We start from the raw sequence: 17852 nt of genomic DNA on the forward strand, positions 1-17852 counted from the left end.
TTATTATACCCGGATCTATTCTTCATGTTCATTATATTTTCGATATAATTTTCATTTTATTTCTCTCTGAACTGTGGGAATGATTCTTAAAGCCTTGCTATAACCTGCCTCTAAGAGTCAATAATTAAGAATCACAAATTTCACTTAAGAGCAAATTCTTGCTCTGATTCTTTTCCTTACTAATTAGCTATTATTTAAATTTCAACATTATTTCATTTCTTGCATTATATCTGTTTCACAGGAAATTACTTGCTCATACCAGTCCCTTTCTTTAAGTCTACAGGGTCTATATGTGACTATCTTTTTGCTTATGCAACTTTAAAGATAAATGCCTATGTTTATGTAATATTGGGAATTGTGTTGGGTTCAATCAGATCAAATTTAAATCTTTCAGACCTGGGGGCGAAAGTATGTTCACCTTGGTACTTCCTGCACTGGTTATTTATTCCTGCCTAACAATTACCCCCAAACTTAGCTTAAAATAAACATTTATTATTTCACAGTTACTCTGTGTCAGGAATCTGGGTGCAGTTTAGCTGGTGCCTCTGGCTCAGTCTCTCTGAAAAGGCTGCAGTCAATATATAAGGGTCACTGCCATCTCAAAACCTGAGTGGGGGAAGATCTAATTCCAAGCTCTCATACACTTAACTGCGGAAGGGATCAAGTCTTCGCTGGCTGTTGGCCAAAGACAACAATTCTTTGCCACATGAACTTGAAAATGGCAACTAGAGCAAGCAGCCCAATGAGGAAACCAAAGCCTTTTGGTAAACTAATCTTGAAAGTGACAGCCCATCATTTTAGCCATACTTTAAGAAGTAATTCACTATGTCCAGTCACACTCTCAAGGGGAGGCAATTACACAAGGACATGAATACCAGGAAGTAGGGACCACTGGGGGCTATCTCAGCCTACCACTTCCTTGGTCAGCTTATAAACTGGTTAAGAGATAGTTAGGTATAGCAGGGTTACAGACCAAAGAATGTAGTTTTGGAGAAGGGAGTTTCAACTTTGTGCTTCATGGAGAGTCTCTCTCCTGTCACCAAAGGCAGTCATTCCCTCTCCTGTGGGTCACAGTCCCCTTGATAAGAGCCATTCTGAGCAGTTCTATTCAGTTTTTGAATCCCTGCTTCAAAGTACAAAATAATCACACCAACAAACTGCTCCATTGTCCACCCTTCTGTTCTAGGTCCAGCTGCTTCCCACAAGGGCTTCTCAACCACAAAAATGAACATCAAGTTAGTACTTCCTTCACTATGTTCTCATATGCACGGTTTCCTGTCAAAATTCTTTTTAGTTTAGTCATGGCACCCTTCCATAGTTTCCTAGGATACTGAACACACATAATTATGCTTGGTGGTCATTTCAGTGTGTGTCTGTTTCTTTAATACATGAGCTTAAATCACCATCCTCCATGGAAGTCAACACAGCTATTTGTTTAAGTAAGGCACTTTACACATTCTTTAAGACTGTTTTGATAAACATGACAGGAAATGCTTGGTTTTCCCAGCCATATAATTTAATTCTATTGTTGGATAAAACAAAGATGCTTTAATCTACACCATCAATTCCCACGATATTACATACCATTTCAAATAAGTACCTACAACTGTGCCGAGCACTGAGTACCCAACAATGCAGAATGCTCATAATACTTAAGAGCAAATCATAAATTGGAATACCAATAGTATTCTAACTCACAAACCAAAATACTCACTTTTGGTTTACCAATAAAAAATGTATACCATATTGCCCCACCGTTAACACTTGGAGACAATTTATTCAATCTATTTCCTGAGATTACTAATGGGGAAAGGGGATCAACAAAAACTTATTCAGAACTCAAAAAGATTTCAGATGTGATACCCAGCTACAAAGTATATAGTCTATTACATAATCAGAATGTGGGTTCTTTGTCCTTGATGAATATGAGGGAAACATAACTAAGAAGGAACTCAACACAACTATTGTGCAACAAACACAAGGCCACTACCTCTGGTTACATAGTACCTAACCTGCACTAGCAGTCATCCTGTGCAGACAATAAAAGGCAGAAGTGCCTAAAACTGGAAGTCCTGTTCAAGTCCTGTATCTGTTCTCACAAGATTTTCAGGTGGTATGATTTTAGTCAAAGAAAAGGAATTTTCAATCTTTCCAGCACATCAGCTAAAGAATAAAAACATGTTATCTCACATAAGGCGACTGAAGTTAGGGTAAATATATCCAGAGTTAGTTAGCTCACTGGCTTAATGTCATCCAGGTTTCTTCCATCTTTATTTTCTGCCTAAAAATAGCTACAAGGTTTGGAACTAGGGTTCTGACTGTGGGAGAAGAGACAAATATAGAATGGGGGAGATAAGGAAGAATCCTGTGGTATTCAATCGAAATATCAATATGAAAGGGTATTTTAAAAATGTGTGGCTGAAAGGGGAAGCTTAGGGTCACGTGTGTCCCTAGAAGGAAAGGCAGAGGATGAAACATGGGACTGTACAACATTGTCCCTGTTGTGGACAATGAAGGTCGTTAATAGTACAAAAACAAGAATGTTCTTCCATGAACTTCCATGAACTAGAACAAAGGTGTGCCACTATTACAAGGAGTTAATAAGAATGGTATATGGGGAAAAATACACCACACAAACTATGAACTATAATTAACAGTAATATTTTAATATTGTTCCATCAGTTGTAACGAACTATGCCAATGCTAGTCAGTATTAATAATAGGGGGTTGTAAGTGGTATGTGGTTTTCCTTTTTGAAGCAATGAAAATGCCCTAAATCTTACTGTGGCGATGAAAGAACAACCCTGTGATTATACTGAGAGCCACTGGTTGCACACTTTGAATGGACCTTATGGTGTGTGAATAAAACTGCTTATAAATTTTTTTATTGTTACATAATATTAAGAATATACACAAGTAGGTAGTTTAGTACAATGAGTTCATATACACATGCCAACCAATTATACAATTGCAATTACATTCAACTGTACAATGAATTACAAACTGATGGCAATCTTGTTTCATCTATCTAAATCCATCTCATTATCTTAAAGCACATCCCAAGCATCAATTATTTCAGGATGTATCTCTAAAAGACCCCCCCACACACATTTTTAATATAAACAAACTACACTGTATATATTTAACTAGAATAAAACTTTAAAAAATAAACACAGGACAGTACAACATGAACATATGCTGGAGTTGGAGCAATACAGAGAAGGCTTGCATGGCCCCTGAGCAAGGATGACACACAAAAACAACAACAAAAAACAAACAGTGAACCCTATTGTAAACAATGACCTATAGTTAATAGTATAATTATAAAAATGTTCTTTCATGAAATATAACAAATGTACCACAGTAATGCAAGGTGTTAATAACAGGGTGGTATATGGGAACTCTGTACTTTATGTATAATTTTTTCTGTAAATCTACAATTTCTCTAATGAAAAAAAACGAAACAAAAATCTCTATTTTCATACCTGAAAAAAGCCAACAGTATTTCATTAATATAAAATACCCAATACATGTTCAAATATCTACTTGTTCCATGTCATAAACATTTTTTTAATGTTATATTATGATCCACTAAGGTTTTTTACATTACAACTGGTTGATCTATCCTTAAAATCCCTGGTTTTCTAATTTTAAAATGGTTCACAGAATATCCCTGGCTCCTGCCCCCAGCAGACATATTTCACTGTATAGATCTAATATTAATCTGTCTGACCTTATTTCATATTTAGCCTAGTACTGAAATAATGAATCCACTTATAATGAAAAAATGCCAGACTTATAACTAAACCTTATTCCAGTATGAAAACCAAGATCTATGCTAACATGTTCCTCCAAACCATCACTGACCCTGATTATTTCCCTTATTCCACCCAGGCGAATATGGGGCATTCATGATTTGGGGAAGGAGGTGGTCATACTTCTTTCAAACGGAGATTATACAACTTTAAATGAATTGTATGGTTTATGAATATATTTCAATAAAATTGCTTTATTAAAACAAAACAAAACACCCAAACCTATCCAAAAGGAGAGGTATACCTAAACCTCCCCATCAAACAAGACCCAAACAAACCACCACTGAAGATTATAATGGTTACCATTCTACGTTAATACTCCAGAACCTATCCCATTCTGCATTAACATCTTCTCACAATGAGTTTCATTAATATTTTTATTTCTGCATTTCCTGAAGAAAATATCTAATACTAGGGGCAGCTGAGGTACGAAGAAAAGAACACTGTACTTAGGAGTTGATAGACCTGAGTCAAAGTTCTAGTTACTAACTGTAGTAAAGAATCATTGTCCCTACAATAGCCACACTGACCCCCTTCATTTTCGTGACAACACCCCAGAACCCCATCCCCACCACACAGTTTTTACCAGAAATTAGAGACAACATTTCTGGCCTTTCCTGAGGCCATGTGACCACGTTCAGAACAATGAGATCTGAGTGTAAAATTTCTAATGCCATATCCTTAAAAAGAAACTTCTTGCCCTCCTTTGTCTCTCCCTCCCGTGGGCTAGGACACAGATGTAAACCAGATCAGACCATGCAGACCAGGGCAATAACTTACGGAAGAGAGAACATGCAAAAGAGAATAAACCTGGGATCCCAGATAATTTAGAAGAGTAAAAGCAGTTTAGCCCCTTCAGAACCCTGTCTATCTCTGGTGGGTTTACATGTACATGAAGAGAGAAATAAGCTTCTGATTTTTGGAACTACTGCTAATTAATATACTAGTCTGCGTGACCCTGAGTACTTCTATGGACCTCATTTTACTGGTTCGCAAAACTGGAAAAAAATGATATGAATGCTCTTTCTTCTTTTTTTAAAAAAAGATTTATTTACTTATTTTTAATTTCCGCCCCCGCCTGCTGTCTGTTCTCTGTGTCTATTTGCTGCCTCTTGTTTCTTTGTCCACTTCTGTTGTTGTCAGCAGCATGAGAAGTGTAGGCGGTGCCATTCCTGGGCAGGCTGCACTTTCTTTAGCGCTGGGTGGCTCTCCCTATGGGCGAGTGCACGTGGGGCTCCCCTATGTGGCACAACACTCCTTGAGCGCATCAGCACTGCGCATGGGCCAGCTCCACATGGGTCAAGGAGGCCCGGGGTTTGAACCACGGACCTCCCATGTGGTAGGTGGATGCCCTAACCACTGGGCCAAGTCCGTTTCCCTGCTCTTTCTTCTTTTGCTTAATGTTATTTTCTATTTTTAGAAACAATCATGCATATTTAGTGAAATAAATGAAGTTTCAAATATTTTTAAATGAGATGATGTGCAAAACCTTGCACAATTTATCCATTTAAACAATAATTACAGGGAGTGGATGTGGTTCAAGTGATTGAGTGCCTGCTTCTCACATGGGAGGTCCTGAGTTAGATCCCTGGTGCCCCCTAAAAACAAAGGCCAACAATAACCAAACAAATGAAACAACCAAGTAAGGGGAGCCGATGTGGCTCAGTGGTTGAGCATGGCTCCCATATATGAGGTCCTAGATTCAATCTCTGGCCCCAGGACCCCCGCCCCCTCCGCCAAATAACAGGGGAGTGGGTGTAGCTCAGTGGTTTGAGAGCATGCTTCCCATGTATGAGGTCCTGGGTTCAATCCCCGGTATCTCCCAAAACATAAATAAATGAATGAATGAATGAATGAATGAATGAATGAATGAATGAAAAAAAAATTACAGAATGTCCATGAAGTACCAGACACTATTCTAAATGTTATGAATAAAGTGGTAGAGATAAATAGGGTTCAGTTCTTCCACCATGAAACTTACAAATTAGAGAGGAGGAAGCCTACAACAAGCAAGCACAATAGATGATTTCAAATAGTAGTAAGTATATTTAAAAAGAGAAAAAAGCAAGTAACTGTGTGTGTCTCTTTCTGGGACTGAGAGTTTAATTTATACAAGGAGGTTGAAAGTCATGCAAAAACCGAGGAAAAACATACCCAGTTAAAAAGAGCTAGTTCAAAACCCTAGATAAGAATGGTGTCGAGAGTCTACAGCTGCAGACACGAGAGTCCCATCCACCAGCCATGTGGGACTGAAGCCCCCTCTCAATTGAGAGGTGGAGAAAGCATCACCATTGCAGGGCCCTCAGGATGCAGAAATAAAATACGGATTAGCATGGACTTACTGGCATTCTACTAGAGAATTATTGTGACTCTAGCAAGGGAAGAAATTATATCACTGATGTGGAGACAGAGGCCACAGGAGTTGCTGAATGTAGGGAGAGGGAAAAGGAGGTATGATATGGGGGCATTTTTGGGACTTGGAGTTTTCCTGAATGATACTGCAGGAACAGATGCAGGACATTATATATCCTGCCATAACCCACTGAATGGACTGGGAGAGAGTGTAAACTACAATGTAAACTATTATCCGTGCTGTGTAGCAGTGCTCCAAAATACATTCATCAAATGCAATGAATGTACCACACTAATGAAAGAAGTTGTTGATGTGGGAAAAGTGGGGGGTGTGGGGAGTGGGGTAATGGGAACCTCCTACAATTCTTTTTTTAAAGATTTATTTTTATTTATTTCTCTCCCCTCCCCCACCCCGCCCCAGCTGTCTGTTCTCTATGTCCATTCGCTGTGTGTTCTTTTGTGTCTGCTTCTATTCTTGTCAGCGGCTCCGGGAATCTGTGTCTCTCTTTGTTGCATCATCTTGCTGTGTCAGCTCTCTGTGAGTGCAATGCCACTCCTGGGCTGGCTGAACTTTCTTTTGTGTTGGTCGGCTCTCCTTATGGGCCGCAGTGCTTACGCATGGGGCTCCCCAACACAGGGGACACCCCTGCCTGGCACGGCACTCCTTGCACGCATCAGTACTGCACATGGGCCAGCTCCACACGGGTCAAGGAGGCCCTGGGTTTGAACCATGGACCTCCCATGTAATAGGTGGACGTTCTATCCATTGAGCCAAGTCTGCTTACCCCTCCTACATTTTTTAATGTAATATTTTCTGTGATCTTTTAAAAATATATTAAAAATATATTACAAAAAAAAAAAAAAGGTATGTATTCATAAAACACCAACAGATTCCCTGTGGTTGGAGCTACTAAAGAGCAAGGAGGAGGATGACAGAAAAGATCTGAGAGGTAGTCAGAGGCAGTGTGGTCCCAAGTATATGACTGTTTTATTACTAATATCAGGGGATAAATGTTCCTGATGAAAAACAAAATCTACTACCTTCTTAATTCTATTTTTTAGTTTCAGTAAAAAAACGATATTCCCAATAGAAAATTACGATCTTAGCCACCCTTCTATCAGTAACTGACTATAAGCTTATATTCTGCTTTGCAAATGTCTTCACTGAGGCATTTTTAATTAATTTAAAATCATTCCTTGAGCGAAAAAAATTAAGAAATGCAATCATATCTAATAAAGCTAAAGCTTTCTTTGATATTTTAAATACACAAACAATTTTCACATATGCATACAGTCAGCAACTTTTTAATGAGCACCTATTATGTATACCAGACACTGGTGCAAGTGCGGAAGATAAAGCAGTTAACAAAGACCCAGTCTTCTTGGATTCTAATATGTCAAAGTATATTTTATAAGTTTAAAAACAGTAATAAGTGGAAGTTTAAACATCTAACTACTTTTGCTGATTCCTGAATGTCTAAAATTTACCTTTTATTAAAATGCAGTCTAGGGAAGCGGATTTGGCTCAACTGATTGAGTGTCCGCCTACCACATGGGAGGATCCAGGGTTCAAACCCAGGGCCTCCTGACCCGTATAGTGAGCTGGCCCATGTGCAGTGCTGAAGCATGCGAGGAGCACCCTGCCATGCAGGGGTGACCAGCGCCTACGGGTGCCCCATGCACAAGGAGTGCACCTTTTAAGGAGAGCAGCCCCACGCTAAAAATGTGCAACCTGCCCAGGAGTAGCGCCACACACATGGAGAGCTGACATAGCAAGATGATGGAACAAAAAGAGATAGATTCCCGGTGCCACTGACAAGACTACAAGCGGACAATGAAGAACACACAGTGAATGGACAGAGAGCAGACAACTGGGGGGAGGGGAGGAAGGGGAGAGAAATAAATAAAAAATAAATCTAAAAAAAAAAAGCAGTCTAAATGTCTTATATACAGGCTATTATTTTAACTTTTCTCATTTTTGCTATGATTGAGGAAAAGAATTTCACAATTTTCTAAAGCTCAGTATATTAAAAATAGTACACAACTATGAAATTTAGATCTAAGAAAACACTTAATATAAATATTTTACATTTTAAAAAGTCAAAAAATAAATTTTGTGCATATTCCTTTTCTATGGCAGAGAAAGTGATTACCAAGCGTTCTTGCACTAAAAGAAAAGGATCTGGAGAGGGGGAGGGAGCGCGAGCTGGAGCCACAGGCAGGCGGGTAGCACCGCCTTCTGGAGCCTGGATTCGTGCCTGCCCTCAGGGGCAGCAAGGGCACGCTACTGTTTACTGTGAGGCAGGCCGCAAGGAGCAGGGACTCCCACCCTGCAATCCCCTTGCCATCCCAGGAGCACGAGTGAAAGCTGGATGCAGGGCTCACCAAATTCCTGCCAGCTGAATAAAAAGCGTCTGCACAGTTCTCTGCCGAAGACCCACACAGACCCCAGGGCTGGCAGGGTAGCGACAGAATCCTGCAGGAGCAGGCTGTTTCCCAAACCTACGAAGCAGGAGGTGTCTGGCTGTCCATCTGGAGAGACTGCACCAAAATTACTGCTTTCTCAGTGTAAAACTGTGGGTTTCTAACATGAGCCCAGAGGCCTTGGGAAGGTAAATCCCTTCCCTCCAGGGCTAAGGGGCCCAAGGAAGTGCAAGTTCAATTGTCTGGTCCCCCCTTTTTATTGACTTTGGAGGAACAACACCAGCCCCTTTCCTTTACATCTTTCTATCCTCCATCATTTATGGTTTCTCTTACATTCCAACTCTTTGTTTAGCCCCCAATATTTCTCACTTTTTATCTCTAATACCTCTATTCTGATTTCTATATTTTTTTTCACTCTTTATATTATTGTCCTTTCTTTTCTCTTTCCCTCTCTCCTGACCACAATGGCCTTTTAGTTCATACTATATTCCTCCCCACATTCAGTTTACTATCTCATTATAGGTACTCCACCTTTTTACTGTTATAAATCTACACAGCTCAGCTGAGTTCAATATTCATTCTGCTAGGTCTTACTTGGTTCTTCTGCTAACATTCATTATCAATACTACTATTATATTTTACTTTTCTTACCCCTTTTACTTTCACTGGCCCTAATATTTTCCTTCAAGGGAACTTAACCAACAACAAGGAAATATAATAAAAACACAGTGACAAAGAGAAAACTTAATACCCACATAAAAACAACTAATTAAACCCGGGGATGAAGAAGCTAATGAACTGCATAAACCCCACAAAATAAAATGATGACCACACAGCAACAAAAAACTACAGACCATACCAATAATCAAGAAAACATGGTCCAATCCCATGAACAAACTAAAAACCAGAAACAGAGTGGACCATCGAAAAACTAAAGTTCTCAAAACATGTATCATGGACCAATTTAATGAAGTGAAGGAAGAGATTAAGCATATTAAGAAAACACTTGGAGAGCATACAGAAGAAATTGTGATCATGCACAAAAAGATAATGGATATAATGGGGATGAACAGCACAATCCAAGAAATAAAAAATACACTCTCAGCAAATAACAGCAGATTTGAAGAGGCACAGTAAAGAATTAGTCATGTGGAGACAGTATATCGGAAATCAAACAGATAGTGGAATTGATCTACAAAAAGATAAAAGAGATCCAGCAGGAACTTAGGGACCTGAGCAACACCTCAAAACACACAAACATATGCATTATAGACACCCCGGAAGGAGAAGAGAAGGGAAAGGGGACAGAAGGGGGTTTGGAGGAAATACTGGCTGAAAACTCCCCAAACCTACTGAGGGAGATGCATGTATATGTCCAGGAAGAACAATGCACCCCAAACAGCATAAATCCCAACAGGCCTACCCCAGACATATACTTGTCAAATTGTCTAATGCTCAAGACAAAGAGAAAATACTAAAAGCAGCAAGAGAAAAGAGAAGCATCACATACAAGGGAGGTGCCATTAGATTAAGTGCTGATTTCTCATCTGAAACCATGGAGTCAAGAAGGCAGTGGTAAAACATAGTCAAGGTACTAAAAGAAAAGAATTTCCAACCAAGAATACTCTATCTAGCAAAGCTAGCATTCAAAAATGACGGAGAGTTCAAAATATTCACAGATAAACAGAAACTAAGAGAGTATGCCAACAAAAAGCCTGTCCTTCAAAGAATATTAATGGGAGTTCTGCAGGAGGGAAGAAAAAAACAGGAAAGACAGAGCTGGACAAGAGTGTAAGAACAAGTGAAACAACAAAAAGAGAAAAAAAAATCAAACAACATATGACAAACACAAATCCAAAGACAATATGGCTAATATACGTAATTCCTTGAAAGTAATAACACTGATTGTCAATGGATTAAATTCACCTATTAAGAGACACAGATTGAAAGACGGGATACAGAAATATGACCCATCTATACGCAGTCTACAAGAAACACATCTTAGACCCAGGGATTCAAGTAGATTGAAAGTGAATGGCTGGAAAACAATCTTAGAGGCAAACAATAACCAAAAAAGGGCAGGAGTAGCTATATTAATAGCAGACAAAATAGACTTTAAATGCAAAACTATTGTGAGAGACAAAGATGGACACTACATATTAGTGAAAGGGATAATCGTTCAAGAAGAAAGAACAATTATAAACATTTATGCCTCTAACAAGAGCACCTCCAAATATGTGAGGAAAACACCGGAGAAACTAAGGAAAGGAATAGATACCTCTACAATTATAGTGGGGGACTTTAACACACCACTATCACCATTGGACAGAACATCTCAAAAGAGAATCAATAAAGATACAAATAAAGATACATTGAACAATGTATTAGAGGATCTGGACCTAATATACATACACAGAACATTATACCCAAATACAGCACGATATACATTCTTCTCAAGTGCACATGGATCATTCTCCAAGACAGACCACATGCTAGGCCACAAAGAAAGTCTCCATGAATTTAAAAAGACTGAAATCATGCAAAATAATTTCTCTGACCACAGTGGAATAAAGCTGGAAATCTGCAAGGGCCAGAAATCCAGATTTGGCACCAAGATATGGATATTAAACAACACACTTCTCAACAGAAATCAATAACTACCCTGAAACTAATGAAAACGATAACCCAACATATCAAAACTTGAAGACAGCAAAAGCTGTACTGAGAGGGAAATTCATAGCCATAAATTCATAGATCAAAAAAGAGTTAAAATTGAATAACTGCAAAATTGGAGGAATTAGTTTAAAAAAAAAACCCAAAGAAAGAAAGAAAGAAAGAAGGAAAGAAAGAAAGAACAAAGATCAGAGCAGAACTAAATGAAATAGAAAGGAAAGCGCTTGAAAAAATAAAGAGCTGGTTCTTTGAGAATATCAATAAAATTGACAAACCCTTAGCTAGATTAACAAAGAAAAAAAGAGAGAAGATGCAAATACACAAAATAAGAAATGGGAAAGGGGATATCACCACTGACCCCACTGAAATAAAGACTATGATAAGAGGACACTTTGAAAAGTTATATTCCAACAAGAATGACAATTTAGAGGAAATGAACAAATTCCTAGAAACACGTAAGGAGCCTACATTGACAAAGAAGAAATCGATTATCTCAACGAACCAATCACAACTAATGAGATAGAATCAGTTATTAAAAACCTCCCAACTAAGAAAAGCCCTGGGCCAGATGGCTTCACAGGTGAATTCTACCAAGCATTCCAGAAAGAAATAACACCAGTCTTGCTTAAACTCTTCCAAACAATCGAAATAGAAGGAACACTGCCTAACTCATTTTATGATGCCAACATTACACTAATACCAAAGCCAAACAAAGGCAGCACAAGAAAGGAAAATTACAGACCAATCTCTCTAATGAACTTACATGTGAAAATCCTCAACAAAATACTTGTTAATCATATTCAACAACACATTAAACGAATTATACACCATGACTAAGTGGGTTTCATTCCTGGTATCCAAGGATGGTTCAACATAAGAAAATCAATTAATATAATATAGCACGTAAACAGATTGAAGGAAAAAAAATCACGATTGTATCTATAGATGCAGAAAATGCATTTGACAAAATACAACACACTTTCCTGATAAAAACACTGCAAAATACAGGAATAGAAGGAAATTTTCTGAACATGATCAAGGGTATATATGAAAAACCCACAGCTAACATCATTTACAATGGTGAAATCCTAAAATATTTCTCTCCAAGATCAGGAACAAGACATGGGTACCCACTATCACCCCTCCTATTTAACACTGTGTTAGAAATACTTGCTAGAGCAGAGGCAAGACCCAGACATAAAAGGGATCCAAACAGGAAAGGAAGAAGTCAAAATTTCACTATTTGCAGATGACATCATCCTATACATAGAAAGCCATGAAAAGTCTACAAAAAAGCTTCAAGAACTTATGAGTTCAGTAAAGTCGCAGGATATAAGATCAATGCACAAAAACCAGCATTCCTGTACACTGATAATGAGCAATCTGAGGAGGAAATCAAGAAACAAATACCATTTACAATAGTAAATAAAAAAACCAAATACCTAGGAATAAATTTAAAGATGTAAAAGACTTATACACAGAAAACTACACAAAACTGGTTCAAAGAAATCAAAGAAGACCGAAATACATGGAAGAACATTTCCTGTTCATGGATAAAAGACTAAATATTATTAAGATGTCCATCCTACCAAAACTGATCTACAGATTCAATGCAATCCCAATAAAAATCAACACAGCATTTTTTAATGAGCTAGAAAAACTAGCTATGAAATTTACTTGGAAAGGAAAGGGGCCTTGAATAGCTGAAGACACAGTGAAAAAGAAAATGAAACTGGAGGAATCACACTACCTGACTTCAAAACATACTACAGGGAAGCAGACTTGGCTCAACTGACGGAGCATCTGCCTACCACATGAGAGGTCCAGGGTTCAATCCCCAGGGCCTCCTGACCCGTGTGTTGAGCTGGCCTACATGCAGTGCTGATGCACGCAAGGAGTGCTGTGCCACACAAGGGTGTCTCCCACATAGGGGAGCCCCATGCTCAAGGAGTGCACCTGTAAGGAGAGCTGCCCCACGCGGAAAAAACTGCAGCCTGCCCAGGAGCGGCACCACACACACACAGAGGTGATGCAGCAAGATGACATAACAAAAAGAGACCGATTCCCGGTACCGCTGACAAGAATACAAGGAGACACAAAAGAACTGACAGCAAATGGACACAGAGAGCAGACAACTGGGGGTGAGGTGGGGGGGAGAAATAAAAAATAAATCTTTAAAAAAAAACAAACATACTACAATGGTATTGGCACAATGATAGATGCACTGACCAATAGAACCGAATTGAGAGTTCTGATAATAGATCCTCATATACACACTCATCTGATATTCGACAAGGCCACCAAGCCCACTCAACTGGGAGAGAATGGCCTCTTCAACAAATGGTGCCTAGAGAATTGGATATCAATATGCAAAAGAAGAAAAGAGGATTACCATCTCATACCTTACACAAAAATCAACTCAAGATGGATCAAGGACCTGAATGTAGGAGCCAAACCATAAAGACCTTGGAAAACAATGTAGGGAAGCATCTACAGGACCTTATAATAGGAAATGGCTTCACGAACTTCACACCCAAAGCACAAGCAGCAAAGGACAAAGAGATAAATGGAACTTCCTCAAAATTAAAGCCTTTTGCACCTCAAAGAGTTTGTCAAGAAAGTGAAAAGGGAACCTACCCAATGGGAGAAAATATTTGGTAACCATATATCTGAAAGGAGCCTAATATCATGCATATATAAAGAACTCTTCTATCTCAAAAATAAAAAGACATACAATCCATTTAAAAAACAGGCAAGAGATATGAACAAATGCTTCTCCAAAGAAGAAATACAAATGGCTAAAAAGCACATGAAAAAATGCTCAAAATCACTAGTTATTAGGGAAATGCAAATCAAAACTACAATAAGATACTACCTTACTCCCATAAGACTGGCACCTACCAAAAAAACAGAAGACTACAAGTGCTAGAGAGGATGTGGAGGAATGGGAACACTCATCTACTGCTGGTGGGAATGCAGAAGGATCCAGCCAATCTGGAGGACAGTTTGGCGGTTTATCAAAAACTACAGATTTGCCATATGACCCAGCAATTCCACTGCTGGATATATACCCAGAAAAACTGAAAATAAGGACACAAACTAATATATGTACACCAAGGTTCATAGCACCATTATTCTCTATTGCCAAAAGTTGCAATCAACCCAAATGCCCATCAACAGATGAATGGATAAATAAAATGTGGTATATACGTACTATGGAATACTACTCAGCTATAAGAAAGAATATAGTACAAACACATGGATGAATCTTGAGGACCTTATGTTGAGTGAAGCAAGGCTTGAAAGATGACTACTACATGACCTCTCTGATATGAAACAAGCAAACCAAGATGTCTCAGAAAGTTAGAGACTCTACGATAAGGCTTAAAGGAATTTGGGGGAGAGAGGAAGGTTGTGAGCCCATGCCTACATGGGTAAAATCTATGATAAGCTGGAGATAAGTACTTGTACAGGGAGGGGATAAGATGGGGTCATAGAGATACCTTTGGGTGGGGTTTTGTGGACTTTAGAGGGGCTAGGATTAGGGGGATGGGTCACATCACCCAAGGAATTGGGGGGAGGGATTGGGGGAACAGTTGAATATGGTTGAAACTATAATTTTGAGAAAACTCTTTAGAAAATATAATAAGGAAGGATTACATGTTTAAGGTGCTTAATGGGGGGCATCTGGTACAGAGGCTTCTAGGGAGTGTGTGAGTGCTCAATTTGTCACAGTGTGTTATATCATTGGGTAGAGACCACAAAATGAGTGTGAAGGTATATCCACTTCCTGGGGAGGCCTGATGTTCTCAAACAGAGGGAACTGTGTCTCAAGAGAATTGGGGGCTCACAATCAGTTACAGCAGTTTAGTATGTCAAGCCCTCAGCACTGTTGCAAGTATCTGTAAATCTGGTCCCTCAAGTATTTGAAGACTGATGGTCACTGTGGGCCTTGGGGGGAGGGGGAGAGAGGTATAGAACAGATGGAGGCAGGGTAAATGGGGGACAATGGAAGTGCTCCACAAGATAATGTAATGATGGATATAGGACATGTTAACTTACACCAAAATTGTATAAAAGTGTATAAGCTAAAATGTAAACCATAATGTAAAACATAAGGAAACTAAAAAATTTAAAATGTGTACAGTCTAAAATATAAAAGATGTAGACACTGAGGAAGAAATGAAAGAAAAGGCAAAACAAAGCTTTATAATATTTTTCGTTTTTTAAGTACACCAACTTATTTTTACTTTATTTTAGTTATTTCTAAATTAGTATGTATTCTATTTCTAAACTTTAAACTCATCACTGTATTTCAATTTCCTATTAATTGAATTAGCATTATATTAGGCTTCACTGTTGAAGAAGTTTTGGACCACAGTGAGGTTCAACTATGGCAGGGAAGGAACACTGGTGTGGGGTGTTATTGATGTCGGGCCCATGGGTGGGAGACAGTTCTCCAGGGCATGTATATAGGGGACATAAAAATGTTCTGATTATGTTGGGTATTTTCATATTAGTTACAGTTACAAACGTCAACTGAGGGAGTGATGAATTCCTACCCAAAAGGAGCTCTGTTACATTCCTCAATGGAACAGCAATAATCCCCCAAGTGCAATGGCAAAGACCAACAAGGAAGGATGGTCCAGTAATGATCCCTTGATAGTGATGACTATGCTTATGAGGCTGTGTGCCTGAAATATGCACTAGGCCTAGAGTTGCAGGGTGCCAAAGAGTTACCTCCTGAGAGCATCCATGTTGCTCAATTGTGGCCAATCTCTCAGCCAAACTCAGCATGTAAATGCATTACTTTCCCCCAGCGTGGGACATGACTCCCGGGGATGAACCTCCCTGGCGCCAAGATATACTACCAATCACTACCTGGTGCTGCAACTAGAAAGAGACCTTGAATAAAACGGTCAACTCAGACCAGCAGAATATCTCAGCCTACGTGTAGGATCATGTGTTAAAAACTGCTTTTTGACCTTGAATAAAAGGGGGAAATAGCAAAGACAAATGGCTTTGCTTACATGGCTTTGCTTATATGGCTAAGAGGCTTCAAAAAAGAATCGGGAGGTCATCAGAGGGGTCACACTTACGCAGGCCTCAGCAGAATCCCAGAAAAAGTCAGAGTAGATACAACCCTAGGTAATGGGTTCTCCTGAAGGCTATGGAGACCCAAAGGGTATATGGTCATGGCAGATGGATCTGGAGTTCTGTGCCATGTCAGATGGCCCTACTTCAGAATTTGTGTTCCTGAGTGTGATGGAGCTAGACTCAGATGTGACCGTTCTACACATGCCTCTTCTGTCACTTTTACTGAACCTGTGGTTGGCCCTAGGGATGGTGTGTACTCAGGGGACTTGAATCTCTAGACTGCCCACGTGTCAGCTGGGCCCTGAGCCTAAGCAGAGTTGCAACTTCTGCTCCGACCAGGGTTGGACTTACCCAGGTCAGCTAAGGTGGGAGATGATTATAGTCAACCACCACACCAGGGAATTAAGAGTGCCTATAACTGCAAGCAAAGGAATTGCATTCATTATCCATGTGGAATCGAAGACCCCTCTTGATCTAGAGGTGGAATGGACATCACCATAGCAGGGCCCACAGAATGGAGGAATAAAATATGGATTAGAGTGGACTTAGAAGAAACTGTAGCTTTGAGGTGGAGAAAGTAGCCATAGTAGTTGCTGAGCGCAGGGAGAGGGAACAAGAGATGTGATGTGGGGGCACATTTGGGATTTTGAGTTGTCCTAAATGATACTGCAGGGTCAGATGATAGACTTTATATACCCTGCCATAACCCACTGAATGTACTGGGGGAGTGTGTGAACTACAGGGTAAACTATTATCCGTGTGGTACAGCAGTGCTCCAAAATGTGTTCATCAAGTGCAATGAGTGTGCCACAATGATGGGGGAGGTTGTTGGTGTGGGAGGACTGGGGTGGGGAGGTGGGGGTATACGGGAACTTATGTTTTTTAATGTAACATTTTTTGAGATATATCTTCAAAAAATACAATTTAAAAAATGATGGGCGTGGAGTGTGGGGAGTGGGGTATATGGGAACCTCTTATGTTTTTTAATATAACGTTCCTTGTAATCTATTAACTTTAATTTTTAAAAGTGTTAAGTAAAAAAAAGGATCTATAAACATTTTATTGGTACACCTGTGAATCTTAAAACGAGATGATTCAAACTACATGCTTTTCTCTCTCCCCTCTAAAACCCACAAAAATGACAGTAACAGAATAAAAATATTTGGAGACAATAAGAACAAAGAGAACAAGGAAGGAAACAGCAGAAAGAAGATGACAACAAATATGTGGAAAATAGAAAGCAGAAACTTAGTAGATAAGGAAACTGGAATGTAAGATAATGTGAAAAAGGGGATGCCAATGAGAGACAAGCAGATTGACCCTGCAGACCCGCAACCTCAGGTCTAACCTGTCTTCTGTGGTTCAGCTGCTCAAGCAAGCAAACTTGTGTTAGGTTGGGACTATTACTTGGATTTCTCCTCTATGTCTACTACAGATTTTTCAACCAGTAACCCTATTTGTGTCATGTGCCTCACTGCCGGCCCTCTAAAG

At 39.3% G+C, this 17852-nt stretch overlaps 1 protein-coding gene and 1 non-coding gene across 3 annotated transcripts in view; one reads left to right on the forward strand and one right to left on the reverse strand.

Moving 5' to 3' along the window:
• PPP2R2A (protein phosphatase 2 regulatory subunit Balpha) overlaps positions 1-17852 on the reverse strand; it is a 111156-nt gene that overhangs the window by 66709 nt on the left and 26595 nt on the right. The window lies entirely within an intron of this gene.
• LOC111766065 (U6 spliceosomal RNA) lies at positions 3181-3282 on the forward strand. Its single transcript, XR_002798229.1, has one exon. It is a non-coding gene; the product is annotated as a U6 spliceosomal RNA (small nuclear RNA).

The sequence above is a fragment of the Dasypus novemcinctus genome, chromosome 25 (assembly GCF_030445035.2).
Source record: "Dasypus novemcinctus isolate mDasNov1 chromosome 25, mDasNov1.1.hap2, whole genome shotgun sequence".
Classification (NCBI taxonomy): domain Eukaryota; kingdom Metazoa; phylum Chordata; class Mammalia; order Cingulata; family Dasypodidae; genus Dasypus; species Dasypus novemcinctus.